The 21,294-nt window shown below is 38.8% G+C and overlaps 1 long non-coding RNA gene across 1 annotated transcript in view; it reads left to right on the forward strand.

The window, feature by feature from the left end:
- Positions 1-4,930: 4,930 nt before the first annotated feature.
- LOC134810023 (uncharacterized) overlaps positions 4,931-21,294 on the forward strand; it is a 33,425-nt gene continuing 17,061 nt past the window's right edge. Inside the window, exons 1-3 of the long non-coding RNA XR_010157091.1 lie at positions 4,931-4,964; positions 18,419-18,557; positions 20,042-20,109. This is a non-coding gene — a long non-coding RNA (uncharacterized LOC134810023). The remainder of the gene's footprint in view (positions 4,965-18,418; positions 18,558-20,041; positions 20,110-21,294) is intronic.

Raw genomic sequence — 21,294 nt, forward strand, 5'->3', positions numbered from 1 at the left:
GGTTTGGTTTTGGCTTTAGTTTTGGTTATTGTGTTTTGTTTTGCTTAAGTGTGATGGGAGCCACCACCGCAAGGTCGCAGTGAAATGATCTGACTTACATTTTAAAAGCAACAATCTAGTTGCTGGATTGAATGGCAAAAGGGAAGGATAAAAAAGGGGAAGATAATTGAGAGGTTATCACCCTGGTCCTGTATTACAGGCAGAGGCTGGCTGCATGGGGGTAGCAACGGAAATGAAGACAAGTAAATGCAGTGAAGAGAGGGAGGGAGGTTTTACAGATGCCTCTTAAGATTTCTGCATTACCAGGATGCTTGTGCATGTCACTGAGATAGGGAACACTGGGAAACAACCAGCTTCAAGGTGGAGAAAATCATGAGAGGTCAGAGCGTAACTGAGGTGGAGTGAGACTTCCTTCCTCCGTGCCCGTCTTTCAGTGGCAGATGGACAATAGCATGTTAATGTCCTATATATTACAGGTATGGAGACTTTTATTTTCCACGTACCTCATAAACAAAGGAAAGTTCCAGGAAACATGGTAGAATCACCCAATTTGCTCCATGGGAGGTGGGGTTTACTGTAATTTTCACCTCATGTTTGGAAAAGAAGGAGATATTTACCATTTCTTGTAAGTATACTGAAGGAAGCCTTGTGGTCATGACCATGCAATAGTGCTTTATTGGACACTTGTGGATCAAGAATCTGAACCGAAAACAGAATCCAGGGAAAGGTGCTGATGATCCTAAAAACTCCTGATGACCCTAAAAACTATCTTTTTTCAGAATAGAAGGCTAGTTTTGATACAGAAATCAAGAGCATGGGAAGGAAACTTCTGTTTGTTTGTTACCTGCTCTGCTGGCTTCTCATATGGTTCAATATTTCTCCTCCATTAGGAATACTGTAAGATGAAGCCTTGGGAGCAGATGGAGAATGTCTTTGTCTACAACACTGAAGCCACAGAGCAGTAAGCCAACACTAACACTGGGGACAACCATCACATCTGTGTCACTCCCACAGATGCTGAGAAGACAACTCCCAATATGGGGCAAATGCATGGACTTGGGAAATGTCCTTTCTTGTGGGAGAAGAAAAAGAGAAAGTACACTTCTGACACATTCAGCAAACAGGGAGTTAAGCATACTGGGCCACCTTCCCTAATGTGTGTGTAGTGACACAGTCAAGGAGGTCACCATGGATACATCTGGCTGCATCTGCCTGAGTTATTTGTATTGAACAGATTGCTACAGGGTGTTTTTTTTCTGGTCTCATTATGTGCATGTAATGCCAATTAAATAACAGGAATGAAAATTAAAAAAGAAAATATCTGCCCCTGCTGGGTTTAATCTCATTAGCGCAAAGTCAAATGATTAGTCCCCAAAAAAAAGGCTCCAACAGGCAGCAAAGACAGCAGTAAAGCTGCAAGTATCTTTTGCATCACACCAAGAAAATGAATCAGAATTGCTCACTCAGTTGAAGACACCAGAGCCTTTCCTATCATAAGACCATGTTATGGCTTGAGTACTATTGAGTTGGATCTCTACCTAAATGAACAACAGGGAGACTACCATGGCACATCCCAAACTTCAAATTAATAATAAAAAAAATTGCTACGTCAGCCATTTTAAGGACAGGTGTCATGTTTCCTTGGGTGGATTGTAAAACTTGGCAGATGTTTACTTTATAGTGCTCTAAGACTAACATAATCTTTAAGCATCAGATTATTTTTCAGATTAATCAAACCTTCCAGCTATAATGTTGCCACCAGAACTGAGCAGCTCTCGATTAAAATGCTAAATAGAAGAGTCTGCCCAATTTCAGGCTCAAAGTTCATTTAAAATGAAGGGCTTGAGCAGCTTAGAAGTACACCAGCAGGGGGCTCATCCTCAGCTAAGCCTCAGGTGGAAAACACCAAGTGTTCCCTCCCTTCAGAAACTTTGAGAAATATCAGCTACAGCTACAGGATATTCCAAGGAGAAGACCTGAAATGGCCAGCTGTGTAAAAATGACCAAGCCCAGGTTTTCCTCAGGGACTCACTGACATTTACTTTCAAAGTACTTTATCCCCTTTTCTCATTTTACCTTCACCCTGAAAAGCAGAGAAAACAGAAATCTTGTCAATATTTTAGGTGAAGAAAGCAAGGTACAGATGAGAAACCCAGTTCTCCTGACCATCTTTTAGTTAATTGCTCCACCAAGCCCTCCAGGGGCCAGTCAAAAGGAACCAGGCACAGACACATAATCATCTATCTTGAAAAAACTTCAGCTGGGATGAGGCATGCACCATGCCTCATATGATGCTATAAAATGACTTACTTTGCCTGCCCAGGATGGAGACAACTGGACATTTTCCCAGCCCCTAACCAGTGAAAAGTAATCTTCCAGATTAAGCAGTCTTTAACAGAGGTCCAGAGTTAGACCTCAGGAGGCCTCTGAATCACCTTACATAATATGCAAACATGTGTGTTTGTGTGTGGGGGGGGGGGGGTGTATGTGTGTGTGTACATGACTTCTGAGAGAATGTAAAACTTTCATCAGATATTGTACCTCTCTGACCTATAAAAAGTTGAGTCCTGATCTCTACAGATGAAGAGACCCACACTTATTTTGAAAAGGCTAAAAAGAAAGCCAGAGCTGCCTACATGAGTGTGGGTAGTCTCTATTCAAAGCAATGGAGACCCCATGAGACAGGACATTCTCAAGGAGAGGCAATGCTCTGGAATGGGAAGATCATAGGATTTTGGATTCAGATAGATATAGGTTTGCAATATTAACCATGTGGTCTTCATCAAGTTATTAAACATGTCTTATGTTCAGTTTCCTCCCCCATAAAATTTTTAAAAATGAAAATATTTAAATTAATGTAAATAATCAGTCCCAACTTTCAGGGTTGTTGCAAGGATTCAGTGATGAATCAGTGATAAATCAAGTCCCTGACAAATGGAAGATTTGCAATAAATGTTGGTTTACTTCTCCTATTTGGCATCCTTGAGAAAGAATAAGACCAAAACCAAAATACAGATTTGACTCTGCCTGGCAAGCAATCAAGAGAAGAGGATCAACATGTGGCCTGACCAGAGAAAAGAGAAGAGATATGCAAGAACTTCACAAAATGAGTTAAGCACAGGGCATGGCCCCACATGTTCTTGGGCCAGCCCCAGCAGATGGGATCCTGGACAGCAGGACCCAAACCCAAACTTTGGGACTTCAGTCCAACCCTCTTCCCATGTTTCCTCCATAAATCCTGCTTCCACATGCCTCTGTTGTTTCAGTTTTGCATTCTCTCCCTCTCCATTTAATGATAGGGCTAAAAATAGTTTGCAATTAAATACACAAATCTATTAAATTTAAACAAAAAAGGTAATGTACTTATATAAAATAATTTCTATATCACAAGCCAACTGTCAAAGCAAAATGAATGAGCCAGCAAAGGGGTCATTTGCACCTGTAAATAATTCTACATGGAATCGCCAATGTACAGTGATGGAAACACTGTCAGGGCAGAGGGGGACTCTATGCTGAAAACATACATGACAGGTATCCTTCCTCCCCACTCCAATTTTGGTGGCTGTTGGTCATCTAAACAGTACATTCCAACATGTTCTGCTCTCTGTGCCCTGGATTTTGTAGGATAGTTCTTATTTTACATGGTGTAACAGTCCCCTTGCCAGAGTAGTGGAAGCTAGAAGGCCCTTGACATTGGTCCTTAGAGCAATTGAAGGTCACAAGCCTGCCCCTGGGTGGGTGTGACAATGAGAAACTCTCACCTTGGCCAGGGGAGGAGAGACAGTGGAGGGCATGACCAGGAGCCCCAGCTTCATGGCTTCTGAAGAGTGTAAACTAGGGTATGCACTGAAATACAGACCAACATGTGTCTTCACGCACACTGGCACATCCCTGCACACTCTTGGGCAAATATTTTATTTGTCTTTCACAAGATAACTAACACACAATGCTGCAAATTATAAAGTTTTTTTAAATAAATCAAATAATGATATGGTTCTCCCTTTTCTTCCTTTTGCAATATTCTCATGGTGATGTGTTTTAACTTATGCATGTTTATATAGTTTACTTCATCTGTACATTTCTTTAAACATTTCTTACTGAAAACAAGCAAATTAGCCCATCAGTAGAATAAAAGACTGTGTTTAATCATTATACATATAAAAATGAATATTAGTATATAGTATAGTGATAAAATTTTATATTTATATTATATGTAAAAATATAGACATATAAAATACATACATAAATTAATGTATTCTTAAAAATCCAGTCAACATTGAATGCCCTGGCTTATTCAATAAAAAAAGTAATAGCTAAGGTGCCTAGATTTATTAGAAGCTGCATGAGAGTTACTCACATTGTTTCCTAAATACATATTGATCCTTACCTCTTGCAGCTCATACAAATGCATGGACACATGCCTACCCTGGAATTAAAGTGACCCCAAGATGGCCAGAGTGAGTACCATTGCTCATTTCTCTGGTGACTGTCAGAGAATGAAACAGCAGAGGGACAGAGCCTAAGGAGATTTGGATTGACTGGAAAAGACGAGTCTAAAAGCACTGGGTTCCCCAAGATCAGGGGTGGGGACAGGAGGCAGAATGGAAGGCAGGGGCTTAGACCCAGGCTCCTCCTGGCAGGTAGAAAACTGACAGAAACCACAAGGCAGAGAGAAAAGAATGAAGGGTAGCCATGTTGCCTGTCTTCACACAGCCTCTCACAGTGGTGTGGCCTGGACACCACGTTTCCTTCTCCTTTCTCAGGCTGCCCTATTCTTAGTACTCCGACATATTTGGATATTTTCTAGCTGGTGAGACTGAGAGAAATTCATCCTCTTCTCAATTTTGTTTTGTTTTGTTTTTCAACACAGTACTCAGAAAGTTCCCATTGGATCTATTCTGGTGCCTGAAACTTGGAAAATTTGACACGCCATGCTTATTGATTTGGAAATAGATATTGTGAAGGTAAGTGACAGTGATAAGCTAATATTTTCTACCTTGCACATAGCAGGTGCTAAGGAAATATTTACAGTCCTGGTGGGATGGGAGTTAGTTCTTGTATCATCAGAACATTCTGACATCAGTTCAATTACAATCTATGTGAAGCCAAGGAGGATCCTTTAGATCCTATATTAAATTTTTCAATAGAAATTCCACAGTCAGCAAATTTGCCTCCAACAAGAAAATGATTGTGTCACATTTGTTCAGTCATGTGGTAGCAGAGAACAATAAGGTCTCTGTATACAACTTTGAAATGACCCCCCAGGAAACGCCAGTGCAATTGGAGGACTCAGACTTCAAATCGACCCCGAATCCCTTTTAGAAATAGGCAGTAAATCATATACAAAGTAAATAAAGATAAATTTATCCAACGTATAGCATTTGGAAAAGAAGTGGATCTTGGGAATTAGCCTAGGCTAAGGAATGATAATCACTCTATGATCACTAAAAATGTTTCTGGGGTTACACAATCAAGCAGTCACTGACAGACATGAAGTTTGGTGGCCCTTGGTATGATACAATAGCAAATGGCTAAGGTTGGAGATAATGACAATACAACCACAAGCACCTTTTGAGCACATGCTCTGCACCAGGAATACACAGGATAATTTTCAATACATGTTAAACATGTATTAGATATGCAACTCGAGTTATTATTAACTTATTTAGTCCTCACAACAACTTTAAGAGCTAGATACCTTTTAAGGCACAGAGAGGTTAAGTAACACGGCCAAGGTCATACAGCTAATAAATGTCAGAGCCAGGACTCAAATCAATCTGGCTGTCTGATCCCAGAGGTATACCTTTATTCATTCTATGCTATCTTGGGGATGTGTGTTAATAGCAAACTTGCATTTAAATACATTTTAGCATGCATGATCCTGTTGATTCTTATAAAGCAATCCTTTCAGAGGATAAACTGTGAGTAACTTTAAAGAAACTGCTTTTAAAAAAATCTTATTTCCTAGTCCTGTTTATTCTTCCCACGAGCACCATCTTCCAGAAGAGGAACATTGGAAATAACCATACATCAGACACCTGAAGCAATGGCCTCAGAATATACAGTATTAAGTAATCTCAAGGTGGGTTAGTACTCAAACATTTAATGTTTCATCACCAGCAACTTTAGCCTCTATATAACCCTCCTTGGAAGAAATACAAACACTTATTCTCCTGAAAGTATAAAGTATTACATTTAACATGTATTGAATATAGCCCCATTTTATTCTGCATTCCTTTCATCTGCAACAATCAACTGGAAGTATAAAATGCATGTGCTCACTAGGGAACTGAAGAAAATTAATTCCCAGCAAATTTTGTCAATGACTGTCACTCACTTTCTTGCTTAAAGGATTGTTCTGTTGCTGCACAGACATACCATTAAGTGTTGCTGTGAAAGAAGATAGATAACACATTTCTATTTTGCAGGACTCAAGTCTAAAGGGAAATCAGATCTTGCTTAGTATTGTCATAGTTGCATAATTGCCCTTAAAATCCAGCTGTCAGTCGTGTTCCTACACATAGTTACGTGTGACCCAAGTCTTTTCTGAGCTGAGTACATGAATACCCTCTTCTCTGGCTCAATTATGTGACAGCTGCTCACAGGCTCTGTCGTTGTAACCACTTCAGTTCATTTGTTTCACAGAAAGCACAATATCTTTGATCAGACTAAATCACTCCTAGAAATATTCTCCTTGAGGGCAGGAAATCTAGAGTTTACTTTATGGATCTTAGGATGTTATGTAAATACTATACACTCAATAACTAACGACTGAATGAATAAATTGTTTAACTCTAATACCCGTGGGTTGATAATCTATCGTTTCTTTCTAAAAGTCCATGGTACTGCAGCAAATTTGTGTTATGCTTCAGTGCATCCCTATATTTTTCTTGCCCAGTGATGCTTTGCTAAGCATAAGACAAGGGGCACAAAGTGCTTCATTTCAGTCTGCCATATGACAGGCGCTTAAAAATATTATCCAGGAGTAGATGAGCAAAGACAGTCATCTAATTATATGATTTGTTTTATAATGACCACTCTAAGTCCTCTGTTCCAGCTAGCCCTCAAGATGTGAATTCAACTTTCATTCAAGTCTAACTCTCCCAGATTGACCAGGCAAGAATAAAAATATCACAAAGGAACTAAATCCTCAGCTATGACGGACAGTCTTGGCTACCAAATTCAGGAAATAAATTTTGACTGCAAATGTTTCAAGGTACCCAAGAGAGAGTCTCCTGAGGCAGACGGGACACCATGGGAGGGAAGAGTAGTCATAAAGGAAAGGCACTTGGCACATAAGAAACAGATGGGCCCGGACATTCTCTACCTTCAATTTTTGTTCAGCTGAACACAGAGAATTTTGTAGTGTCATCCTAATCACAGTAAATCCAGAGCTTGTGAACATCACAAAGGATACATTAAACTGTTTAGCTGTTTCATTAAAAATAAGGGGTTGCACTCAATAAAACACCCCAGAAAATGGCAATGATTTTGATTTAATCTAAAAGGTTGTTGTCATGGTGCATACCCAATTATTAATTAATTATCTACAAACAAATCCAGAATTACTATCATTATCCCAAACACCTATTACATTGTAACTACAAACTCAAACACAAATTTGGTCACGAAAATCTGCATAAGTACCGAATATGCACTTCAGGAATTCAGTCTCAGAAATTTTATTCTAAAAGTCTGAACATCACATATATTTCTGGGAGATTAAATTTCATATATCAATAAATTATTGAGGCACAATCTCTACCTTTCCCAGAATTCAGAATAAAATGAAAGCAGAAGAAAACTTTTGACTATACAATTTCAGGCCCTGCTCTACCCAACAGAAGTACCACATTCATTCAGGAAATGCAAAAGGAAATGGTTTAATATTAACCCATCAAGCAAGCTTCAAGTAATCCATCTGGACATCAACACATTACTTGCCTACAACAGGCACACCATTTTGAGTTTTTGGTTTAAGTGTATTCGCCATAATGAATAGGGAAAATGTCAACAATCTGAGGAGTCTCCTTTTTCTCTTCCCATGTCTATAAGAATTAGGGGAAACCACCTGAGACAGGAATTCTATCTGAGTCTGAACTCTTAAGGGTGGATCCATAGAGGAACATTGATCCCAGTATTTGACTGAGGGTAGCAGCAACTCACCTAACAATGCCGTCAGCAAGAGGAAAGCTGAACAGTTAATTACCAGTCTGGCTTCTGAACCTAAGGGGAATCTTAATAGACAGAACTAATTAAAATCAATACTCATATGGTAGTTGTGAAAAGGAAAAATGCTCAAGATAAATTTTTAAATGGAGAAAAATGACCAATCTCAGTTCTTATGTCAACCTTGCTATCTGGCTCTCCAACAAATGTTTGCCCACAAGTCATCTTTCTGGGAAGGCCTAAGCACTTGAAGGAAAAGAGAGCGTATACAAAGAAGCCCACATAAAGTGTTTCCTGAGCTCTAGGTAGTGTGGTCAGAGACACTGCATTTGTGAAGACAGAGTCATGCTCACATTAAATATTCTGATGCCAGAAAGTGAGAAAATTTGGTTTTAATTCTGACTATGTGACCTTGAGAAATTTAATCTCTCTAGGCCCCAGTTTTTTATCTGTAACATTAAAAAAAAATGATCTCTAAGATTCCTTCAGTTGTGTGATACCATATACTGTATCTCAGAGATGCAGATGGGAGCCAAGAATATATAAATTCAAATATGTAAGTGCAAATAATAGGCATCCCATTAAAAATATAATGTTTATATTTCTGATTTTCCTTTAAAACAGAAAGAGTGTGTCATATCATGTTCTTCATTCATAGCTTCCCATACTAATGCATAACCTCCAAGAGATATGTGGGGTTTTTTTTTTTTTCATTTCAAAATATCTTTTGCAAAGTGATAAATGAAAGCATAAAATCATGCCCAAACTTGATTATCACACTGTATTCTGGATTTTCTTCAGATGCTGTAGTAATGTTCATTAAGGGCAGATTCTGGTAGAAGACAAATCTTCTCAATTTAGGCAAAATTGTCCCAGCACAAGATTCCAATGTGACTGAAATAACATTTGAATTTTTTTTTAACTTAATAATGTGTACTGATGCCAGCCAAGGACAGTTCTCCATGACCATATAACAGGATGATAAGAAATGAAATTGATGCATGCATGGTAGCTACGGGTGGCGGGGGGCAGGGAAGAAAGGTTTGTTTGTTGTTTGTTTTTAATATATTACTTAGTTTTAAACTGTTAAATTTTTTACTTAAAAAATACTCATGGGGGGTCGGGCATGATTGCTCATGCCTGTAATCCCAGCACTTTGGGAGGCTGAGGCAGGTGGATCACAAGGTCAAGAGACTGAGACCACCCCGTCCAACATGGTGAAACCCCATCTCTACTAAAAATACAAAAATTAGCTGAGTGTGGTGGTGGATGCCTGTAGTCCCATCTACTCGGGAGGCTGAGGCAGGAAAATCGCTTGAACCTGGGAGGCAGAGGTTGCAGTGAGCTGAGATTGTGCCACTGCATTCCAGCCTGGTGACAGAGCAAGACTCCATCTCAAAAAAAAAAAAAAAAAAAAATACTCTTGGTAAAATATTCAAATAGTACTAAAAGAAACACAGTGAAAAGTTAAGTCTTCTTCCAACTTCTGTCCCCTAAAATCCTCTCCCAGGGGCAGCAGGTGACATTAGTTTCTCATGTAGCCTTTCAGGGGTACACTATGCATATACAAATGATGCATATATAGGGACTCCCTCTTTTTAAAACACAAATTTAGCATACTTTACACATTGTTCTGCATATTCTTTTTCATCTTTAACATATATCACAGATAGTGTGACTTATCATTACATGCCTCATTATTTTAAAGGCATGTATTTAATTTTATGGATAGACATACTTTACATAATCAGTTCCATACAGATGGGCATTTAAGTTGTCTCCAATCTTTTGCTATTACAAGCACTCATTAAATAAATATCCTGGGACATACTTCTCTGTGCATTTGTGAATGTATCTGTGGGATACATCACAAAGATAGAATTGCTGGGCTATGCGTGTGTGCATTTGTAATTTTAAGAGATACGGCAAAATGTCTTGTGGAAAAATTATATCAACTTACATTCTCAAAACTGAAGGATAAGTTTGCTGTTTCCCACATCTCTACCAATAGGGTCTAGTATCTTTCTCAAAATCTTTTACCTATGTGGGGGATAAAAAAAGTAATCTCTTGTCATTGTTTTATTTTGAAATACAGTTATTATGAGAATAGTTGTCCATCTCTTCATGTGTTTCATATCACTGTTAAAGTTAACAGTGATGGCCATAAGATTATGTCTTGCAGACCTCCAACTACAAGGGGCACAACTGACCGAGAGTCCTAGTTGCTGTCCTCTGCTCCCTGCCCATTACTGAGCATGGCAGAGATATTAGGCAGGCCCATTCCTGAGAGACACAAGACTCCTCAGAGGGTTACATTGGCTCAAGGGTCCTCAACAACCTCACAGAAGTTTCCTTAGACTGTACCCTTGGTCTGAAATGCTTTTACTCAATGTTCCTTCCCTCTCTCTTTCACTTAGGGTCAGATTTGCATCGTGGTCTAAGAACCTTCCCAGCCTTTAACAGATTCCTCCCCATTTCCTCTCAATTCCGCTTGCACATTTAATCCCCTATTGGCATCTATTTCTCACTAGACCCAGACTAACAACACATTAGCTGTTCTTTGCTCATCATTTTATTGTCCCATTGCATGTTTCCTTGTTGATTTATAGGCATTCCTAATATAATAATGATTGGGACCTTTTCTGTCACATGTGTTGCAATTATCTTTCCTTAGTCGGTTTAAATCTTTGGCTTACTTTGTCCTTCCCATTTAGAAGCATCTCTAGAATTTCTAGGTGATGCATGGGAATCTCTGTATAAGATGTGGGTGTAACTCTTCTCGATCTGGAGATCTAGACAGTAAGTTGTAGGCCCAACTCACACCAATATACAAAAGTGAAATACGAGGAAGTGTGGGAGACCCACAGCAGTCACTGGCCTGCAGCCATCCTAAAATTCCTCTGAGTGGGCACAGCAAAGGTCCTCCACCCCAGGGGTGGAGAATGCTCCTTAAATAGGCTGCAGTTTTGCTGTATGGGAGAAGCTCTCCAAACATCACTGTCCATAGCCCTTGACTCCCACCCTCTAGACATTTTTTTTCTTTTCCATTGTCTTTAATACAGATCTCTAATACAGATGTTGAAGAACATGCCCTCAATGAAGGCTGAGAAACTTTATTGATCTACTTCTGACCAAAAGTCATTTTAGGTCTTCAATAGTCGATTTCTCTTAGTTCAGGCTGCTGGGTCTTATGACAATACAACTCTCCTGAAAACTTAACTTTGTGGCTATTTGAGGCCTGTAGCCTCCTTGTGCCAGCAGCTATGCTCATGGTTCTCTACTAGATACACTTAGATTTGCTGTATTTCTTTGCTTTCCCATCCCCATGCCTCCACTTCATTTTCTCTGCCTCTCTCTCTCACTGTCCCCCCTACTATCTCTCTCTCTCTGTGTATGTATATATATATACACACACATGTATGTATATGTGTATGTGTGTATATGTGTGTGTATATATATACACATATATATAGACACATACACACACACATATATATATACACATATGTATTCTGAATTGCACATACCTTAGGTCTATCTGGCTAGAGAGTGAGAGCCATAACTTTAGCTTTCATTCCTCCATGCCATTTTACCTTATCAAAAGGATTTTGGGGGTACTGCCTCATTAGTTGGACCCTTATTCCAAGACATCTTAATCCATCCAAAGCTTTTAACAATGTATGACAACCATACTCTTGAATTGCTATTTGCCATGAGGATGGGTTTATTCAGCCTTTGTTGTCCAATTTTCTCTTTTACAACTTGAGTTTGAGAAGCAGTAGTCTCTTCCAAACCCACAAGTCTCTCCAAATTTCTGGACTTCATCTCTTCCCTTGTACTCCTGCTTGCACTGACCAGTTTTTTCCTGAGCTTGCCATGAATAATCAATAGCAACCAACACATGCTACTAAGATTCTGTTTTCAACCTCTTTTCATAAGTTTACAAATGATAAATGATTTGCCTTCAAAATCATTAGGTAAATGATTTGCCTTCAAAGCTATTCCAACCAACATTCTTACCAAATGTTTTGCCACTGTATAATAAGAATCACCATCATTTTCTAGCCTCTGACAAGTTTATTTGCCACCCTCCATTGAGCAGCTAGGCCAATGTTACCTATTTCATAGTTTTGTTATGCTGACTCCCTCTTCTTAGATCCTAATTTCTGTGTTTGTGGGATAAATTAGGTTACGCTATGGGAACAAACTCAATGTTAATAAAAGTTGATTTCTTAGCTGACATGAATTATCAATGCAGGTTGGCAGAGGGACTCTGCTCATCATTTTCACTCATGGATCAACCTGACAGGGCTACATCTTAGCAGGTACTGCTACAATTACAGTAGAAAGAAGGAAATGTGGAGAACCACTAACTGGCACTGGCTCTTTACATTTCTGCCTGGAAGTGGCACATATCAGGTCCACTCATGAATTTTTAGCCAAGTAGGTTACAAAGCCAAGATTAACTTCAGGAATTGAGGGAGTATTATTATCCATTTTCACGTCATTGTCTATTTTCACAGGCAAGGAGGGCTAGAAATACTCAGTGAACAATCAATAATGATCACCACAGTTACTGTGCCTTTCCATTCACCCTCCTCCCCTCCTTTCCTCCGCCTATTCTCCCTTCTCCTTCCCCTTCCTTATGCTCCTCTTTTTCCCTCAGCTATCTCTCTAAAGGTCTTGAGTTGACTTTAATAAAACTTTTAACATCTTGTTCTATCCCAGCCTCAAGTTCCCTCATATACTAATCACCAATATAAACAGGCTTGCAATTCACAGGTACTAAAGCCAAAATTCCTGGAGTTGCGTAAAAAGTATCAGAAACAAATGTGAATAGGCTCCAATTTTACTTAAAGAAAACCTGCAACTTGGCAGTTTGTTCAGATTCCTGGAGAGAAAGAATTCATTATTATCCACTGGATCTGTTGTATGAGCCAAGAGTGAGGATGCTTCTTCTTTACACAAAATTCATATCCTGACCCTACATGAAAGTCAGGGTTGTTGGGGCTATTCTGACAAACCCAAAGCTATGAATTAAGACACATTTACTGACAGACCCAGGTATCCACACAAATGAATACTCCTATGAGCTAATCACAAGCTCATAGGAGGCTTTTAGTTATCACTTCCAGCCAAAGACAGTTACAGCTCAGTGTAAACTAACTGGCCTGGCAGAAATGCTATCTTGCTCAAAAACGTACCACTATTCCAGATGACCTGTTTGACCCTTTGTTAAAGAAAAAAAAAAAAATCTACTTAACTTTGGGAAAAGTGGTTTAAGTGGTCTCATAAACTTTCTTCTTAAAAATTTACCCGAAGAAATCCTATTAAAGTATTCCCTTTAAATTCTTAGGGACTGGGGAACCTTGCAATCAAATTCATTTGTATCCAGCAAGACATCAGTTTCTTGTGGTAGAGCCCATGGCTTATTTTGTAATGCAATGTTATGGAATTATTGTTTTAGGCCTTTTAGAACAAGACCACCACCAAATATGAAGATAAATAACTCAGGTGCTAGTCTTGGTTGTTCCATTTTTGGGAGGTGAACTTTTCTAAGATAGGATTTCCTCAGCTGCAGAGTGTATTGGCTGAACTGGGTTATGGGTAGAGTGCATCCGAAGTTAATTTTCTGTGACTGTTTTCCCCTTGGGCCATCAGAACCCACAGATTTAACATTTCTACCAATCTTACTCCAAATTGTTCCAATACGATATCAGAGTTGAAGCATTTGAAAATTCTTTCAATTAGTCAAAATAAACTCCTTAAAAGGTTATTTAAACACTATTTAATTTAAAAAAAATCATCATCATGACAACTCTCCTTCATGTCCTCCCCATCACTTCTACCCTACTCCACCACTGAGCCAACTTAGTATTGGACTTGCAAACTAATCTGGCCTTACTTAAGCACTTTTGAATTTTATTAATTTTTAAACATTTTAAAAATTATTATTATTATTATTATTATTATGGAGACAGAGTCTCACTCTGTCACCCAGGCTAGAGTGCCATGGCACAATCACAGCTCACTGCAGCCTCAACCTCCTGGGCGCAAGCGATCTGCTCACCTCAGCCTCCTCAGTAGCGGGGACCACAGGTACGTGCCACCACGCCGGGATAATTTTTTTTATTTTTTTTTGTAGAGAGGAGGTCTCTCTGTGTTACCCAGGCTGGTTTCAAACTCCTGGCCTCAAGTGATCCTCCTGTGTCAGTTTCCCAAAGTGCTGGGATTATAGGTGTGAGCCACCACACCCAGCCAAGTTATGAATTGTAAAATCATCTTCCTCAATCCCCCACTTCTGGGCTGCCATGCAGAATGTGAGCAAGAAATGTGAAGGCTTATTTCCTAAGATGAATGCTGAAAATTTTTTCAAAGTGATCGTGGGTGGCTTGGACTGCCTCAGCTTCGAAACCCACTTTTTCCTGTTTTCACACTTGACTTTGTGTGTCACTCACCAGCAGGTATGAGAACTGAGGTTCCTTCAGCTGTGCCAAGTGCAGCCTCTTGTTCCTCCTAGCTCTACTCCAGTCCCCTATCAGTAAAGCTTTGCTTCAGATGAAGTCCTTCACTTACCAAAATTAACTGCTGCTGTGTCCAAATCTAGGTAGGAAAAAATTCACCTTTCTTTTTTCCTGCAGCAATCTTGCACTCTGAAATATCGCTACTTCAGAAATAGACCCTCTCCAGTTCTAAACTGTTAGTCCTTACCTCTTCTACCTTAAACAAGATGTTTTAAAATAAAATATTTTACTTATAGAAATCCCTTTATAACTTTTTCTGATTTTTAAAAATGAAACCTATCAATTTTGTCTAGATTTTCCTAGAAAAATAATCATAGTTACACAGCTGGTATTTAAACTTATATAAACCCTTACGTATATATTTCATTGTATATATTTAAAACATTGTATATATTTAAGACACAACAACAAAGCACTTAAGAACATAGCTATTTTCTCTGAGATATTTGACCTATTATTTGGATATACAACTATCAGAAAGAGGAGGAGTGCATGGTTATGACATCAACATTGGATATTCAGTTCTCCCGTAAATGTGGTGAATTCAACAGAAGAAAAAAAAGGAAGGAGAGAAGAAGGGATACCTTTGCCTTACTAACTCTTTTCACTTAAAAAAATAAAGCCTCAATATTAAGATCACTAAAATTTATTTTGAAAAGTATTCCTAATCTCTTTATACTGTGTTTTAAAGACATTCAGTTAAAAAGAGATTTAAATAAATACAAATATCTGCACTACTATTAGTTTTATTTGTTATTAAGTGTCAACAGCTCAAATACTGCTTCTCACCCTGGGATTCTACCCCAGGTTTGGACAGACTCCTCTTTTAACTTGCCCTGAATTAACCTGGAGACCAAAGTTTGCCTGGGTGTCTTCACAGTTCTAGTTCCTCTAGAGTTGCTTTACATGAAAAGCCCTTACAAACTGCTTTCATAATGTCAAATCATCCTTCTCCCAGTTTTTTTTTTTTCATTTAAAAAAGAGATCTAGCTAATTTAAAATTAGTCCTAAATAATGTATTTAATTTCTTCATATAGAAGGAGAGCCTAGGCATCCTTGTCTGCTACCAGCACTCACCAGAGTGAGCATGTGTGAGCTCGTCCTGTGGGTGGCACCAGAGCGGCAATGAGTGCTCCAGCGTGCCTGACTGAGGCCCAAGCCCGTGCTGCACGTGTGGTACCCATGTTCTGGAGAGCTTGCCCATCAACACCAGGCCCGACATCCTTTCTGTGGGAAACAGACACATAGAGCCAAATAGCATGTCTCGGTAGTCAGTTATTAACATGAAATCTCATGATCGCCATTTTATAAATACAAGACAGTCATTTCTACGTCTTTTTATCTTATTTGTAGCTTCAGCCTGTTCTTTTTCTGATTTAGATTGAGTAGGTCCTGTAAACAAAAGATTAGATACACAACTGATGTCTGAAAGAGTTTAGAATTATAAAAACAAGCTTTCCAAAACTTACCATTTAAAAATACATTGCATCATGAATTAGAAATCTCTCAACAATGATACAATGATCTCATCACCAAACAGGGATTTCCTGAGCCTTCCTGGCTAACTCGGATTTTACTGAGAAATACTTCTTCCTTTCTCCTTATATTTCCCTCCTGTGAAGCATGCTAATCAGTGTAATCCCAGATCTCTTGTTCCAGTCTCACACTACTCCTAGGGACCAGGTAAAATGGGGGCAGTAGAAGGATGCAAGACTCAGCCCCCTTCCTTCTTTTGTACAACTGGCTTTATCTGAGGAAAGCATATGTTTGGCATAAGTTGTGTAGGGGGAGGCCTACCTCACTCTAATGCTAACTGGATTTGAAGGGTTATGTCTGCCTAATTCTGGAGTTCAATATTAACCTGACCATTTCAATAACAGACTTTATATTTTGTGATATTTTGGTATCCACATTTTCTCTGGTTGTTTGCCAACTTATCCAAAACCTAGAAAGGCAAGAGGGTTTGTTATGTTTTTAATGGGGGGACCAAACTTATGTGATACAGCATATACTTAGGAATTTAAAAGGTTACCCCTTTAAATAATACATGTTTAAAAAACATGTATTATTAGGCTTGAAGACTTTGTGGATAACTGGAAATAAATGTGCATTGTTATATTCTGATGACTAGAAGCACTCATCTGCAAGGAAATTGTCAGTAAATTATGAATTGTGTTATATACATAATTCAGCATTAGAATGTTGGAAACGCAATCACACTATACAGATGATTCACACCTAAACCATGGTGCACTGAAGAAAACTAGTGTGCAAAAGAACTGATTTAAAATACATTGTCCTTTCTCATAAAAATAACGTTAGGGTTCAATTTGTAATCCCAACGTGGAAGACAATATCAGATAAATCAGAGCCCTGATCAGTAAATATCTATTCAAATAATTCAAAAGAAATAGGTTAAAAAGATCCTTTGGAACTACTCACCCCAAGTATATTCTATGAAACATGAATCTATAAGATGTTTCATTCAATATAAAAAGTTGCCTTGATCAATGAAGCTTAGGGAATAAATTATGCTATTATCTCTCCTCCCGAAGCTTCACAATGTAGACTAACATATTAAAGGCTCTGTGAAGCCCAGCATAATTTGTTTTAACCCAGCATTCATCAAACACATCTAATTGCAGAACATTATTTTCAAGTAGCATCAATTAATTCCCATGGAACACACTCTGGGAAATGTTATAATAGCAAGTATTATTAAGATGTAACACCCGGGCTGGGCGCAGTGGCTCACGCCTGTAATCCCAGCACTTTGGGAGGCCGAGGCGGGTGGATCACGAGGTCAGGAGATCGAGACCATCCTGGCTAACATGGTGAAACCCCATCTCTACTAAAAATACAAAAAACTAGCCGGGCGTGGTGGCGGGCGCCTATAGTTGCAGCTACTCGGGAGGCTGAGGCAGGAGAATGTCGTGAACCCGGAAGGCGGAGCTTGCAGTGAGTCCAGATCGTGCCACTGCACTCCAGCCTGGGCAACAGAGCGAGACTCCATCTCAAGAAAAAAAAAAAAAAAAGATGTAACACCCAAATTCCATAAGGAACACTGATAGATAGCATATTGCCCCAGTTCTTGCACTCTTGGTGTTATATGAAATGCAGAGGTAGGACTCACACTCCACAGAGTTTCATCAATGAATTTAAGTAGCAGCAAAATTTATATAATGCATATATCAAACATTACATTATGAGACTGCATAAAGACTGAGACTTGAGACTATCTGGGCACTTTACGTGTATAAAATCCATTCACCTCACCAGCAATCACTGAGGTGGGACACTGGAACAAACTTGACTCTGTCTTCCAAGGACCTTCATTGCATTCCTTGAGTTAGAATTAGCCAAGGATTTTCTCTCAGCTTTTTCCCAAGAAGGCCATCATCTTTCCCCCTGCTACTACCACACCTGCCTTTCTAGTTGCCCAGATGGTAATGTCTCAGCTTCCCACCATCTGGATAATGACAGGCCATATAGAAGTTGTTAGTTGTCCACCTAACTCTCTACTGCAGTGGGAATTTCTTTAAATTCCATCTGCGGTTATCTATTCTGAGAGTCATGGTTCCCAAACTGTTTGCCAAGGTGTTCTGGGATGCTACAGTAATCTCACAGGTAACTTATGTATATTATTTTTTCATAAAGCTGTTAAGTTGTTAGGTATAAATACTTAAATTGTTTGGACCTATGTACTTAATAAACACAATTGTTAGGTTTTTCTTTTGGCCTAGGCGTGACTGTGAAAAATATACTGAATCACTAAGGGCACTAAGTTTCTGAAAGTGAGAAAGTTTGAAACCGTGTGCCTCAGAAGTTTACAGAAAAGAAAATATCTAAGAGATTTCAGCCTAGGTAAGGAAACATTCATCCACAGATTTATCTCCCCCTTTTGTTAAAAAGAAAGAAAACTAAAACTACCATAACAATGTTAAAAATCTAAAAAGTTAGTATTATATATGAAAACATAACTCTCTACTGATATACTGAAACCAAAAAAATAACAAAGAAAGAGTTTCTAAGTGTCTAAAAACTTTATGTCAGAGAAAGTAATTCAATGCATTCACCATTTTGAGTCTGAGGAATAAATAAGCCAACGAGAGATAAATACTCACTTTTAATGTTTTCAAGGAGAGAAACCAGTGAAAAGATGGTTCAACTCTGATGCACAGAAGCTGGATGGGTCACAATTGCTACAGCTGGCATGATACCTATCTCCTGAAACCTGTTCTTTCTCCTTGGTTCTCTTCAAGGTCACAGTACCCTGCCACTCAGGCAGCTATAAGAATAGTCCCCAAGGAGTGTTAACATCTTTTAACTCTAAGCCACATTCCTCCCTAAAGAAAGTGTGCCTGAATTTGTGAAAGTCTGCATCCTGGAGCCAAGTACAAGAAACCAAGAAGCTAAGAAAATATTCCTGCCACTATTTCTATCTTTAATGCATAGCTTTCCATTCTTCTTTAAGTTCTCAGGGTTAAGGAGCGCAAATAATGTAAGGAGAACAAAAAAGAACAATAAATTATTGAGTTTAGCCCACAAAAAAATCAGTCTGCAAATCCACCCAAGGCATGAAGATTTCCAGAACCCTGCCTAATGTCACCAGAGGATAAGAATCTTAATTACTTACTCCAGCAGTCATCATCTTGTTTCCATTCTCCAGCCTATTGTTTTTCTTCCCTTAATCAACTAGTCACATCCATCATCAAAGCCTGCTCCAATAACCTCTCTCTCCTTTTATCAGCACTCATGCCTGTCAATCTGCAAATACTAGTACTACATTACCAGCTCGCTTCAAAGATTTTACCATGATCTTCTATAGGCATTCACAATCATCCATTTAAGTTCCAAATCTTAGAGAAACTATTAGAAATTTTATCATCTTGTAACCCAACCCCTTGATTCTTCAGATGATGGAAACGGGTAACATTAAATGACTTGCCTCGGTTCACACAGGCTCACACAGATTTGGGGAAATCTAAGTACGGAATGTATAGAATCTACCTCTTCTATCTTGCTATAGGACATACTTTTTTCATAGAGATGAGGTCTCCTTGTGTTGCCCAGGCTGGTCTCAAACTCCTGGGTTCAAGCAGTCCTCCTCCCTCCTGCCTCCTAATCCCAAGTGCTGGGGTTACAGGCATGAGCCACCATGTCCAGCCACTATACTTTTATTAAGTCTCTAAAATAAGCCCAAATATACACTGAATATTAATGCAATGTAGGGATCATTTATTGCTGCCACAGCACAGGGGGTTTTAAGAGGGTTCAATTCAGCTCCACGATAACACCGTCCCATCAACTGATTGATCGGCGCCCCGCCACCATCTCTGGTCTTGCAGATATGCTGGAGTGTTGTGATATGAGGATGGACGTTCACATGGAGTAAGTCAGTCACTGTACTGGACAGGTATATCCCCTGGTGGAAGGAGACTACTCTAGCTGCCATTAATAAAATATTTCCTGTATGTCCATAGGAAGGAGAGTTAATCTAGTCTTTTTGGGCAGATGTGGACAGGGCACCCTCTGGTGACAGCTGACCAATATTGCAGGTCAATACAAGAACCACAAAGATTCAGGATGCTGAAACAATGACACTACTCTTCATAGTCTATTCTTGATGGACCTTTGTTTCCATGATAGAAATCTTCTCATCAGGAATTTTTCTTTACAAAAGTGCCTATGATCCCATTGGCCCAGAAGCACCAACCCCCAACTTTCTCTCGGGGCTGTGCTGTTAGGAAGCATGACCCAAGCCCATTCTTTTCCTAGGACCCATGGTCTCTCTCGCCAATTTAGAGGATCTTTCAGACACAGGGAAAATTTCTTCTCTATGTTTATCAAAAACAATTTTTCTATGCCTATAAATTCCCTTTTCTTTAGTACATAAAAGGTGCCTTGAAAAGTGTCTGATACACAGTAAGCACTCAACAAGCGAGCGGTTATTATTCTTTCTCTGTAGTCTTTTATAATAGGCCTTGATAGTGCAAGGCCTTGATTACTACCAGATCTAGAGCCAATCAAAAACTAATAATATCTGATGTTAATTAAATATTTAGTATATTCATACATTGGTTTAGTTGCTTTATATGTATTAACTAACTTAATACCCACATCTATCAGAGGTAGGTATAATTTTATTCCCCTTTTATAGATTATAAAATTGTAGCACAGAAAAAATAATTTTCCCAAAGCCACACAGCTAATCAGTGCTAGAGAGGGGATTTGAACCTGTGTGGTTTATCTCCAGGGCTCATGCCCTTAATTATCACACTAAACAAACTTTCTAAATCCTCCTTTCCTTGAAAGCAAAAAGAACTTGTACTTTAGACCCTCAGTGAAGCAAAGAATGGAGTTAAGCTTATATTAAAACTATGTTCCTATTAGTCCACACATTAATGATGAGGGGCCCCAAAGTATTGCAGCATATAAAATATGCAATTCTACTTTATAATAATTTTGACAATTCTAAATAAAAATTTCTGGTTATAATAAACATTAATTCAACAGTTGATTAACAATACTTTTTATTGCCTTCTTAGAATTCATACAGTGTTACAGAAACCAAATTTTCACAATGTTTTAAATGCACATT

The sequence above is a fragment of the Pan troglodytes genome, chromosome 4 (assembly GCF_028858775.2).
Source record: "Pan troglodytes isolate AG18354 chromosome 4, NHGRI_mPanTro3-v2.0_pri, whole genome shotgun sequence".
NCBI classification, from domain to species: domain Eukaryota; kingdom Metazoa; phylum Chordata; class Mammalia; order Primates; family Hominidae; genus Pan; species Pan troglodytes.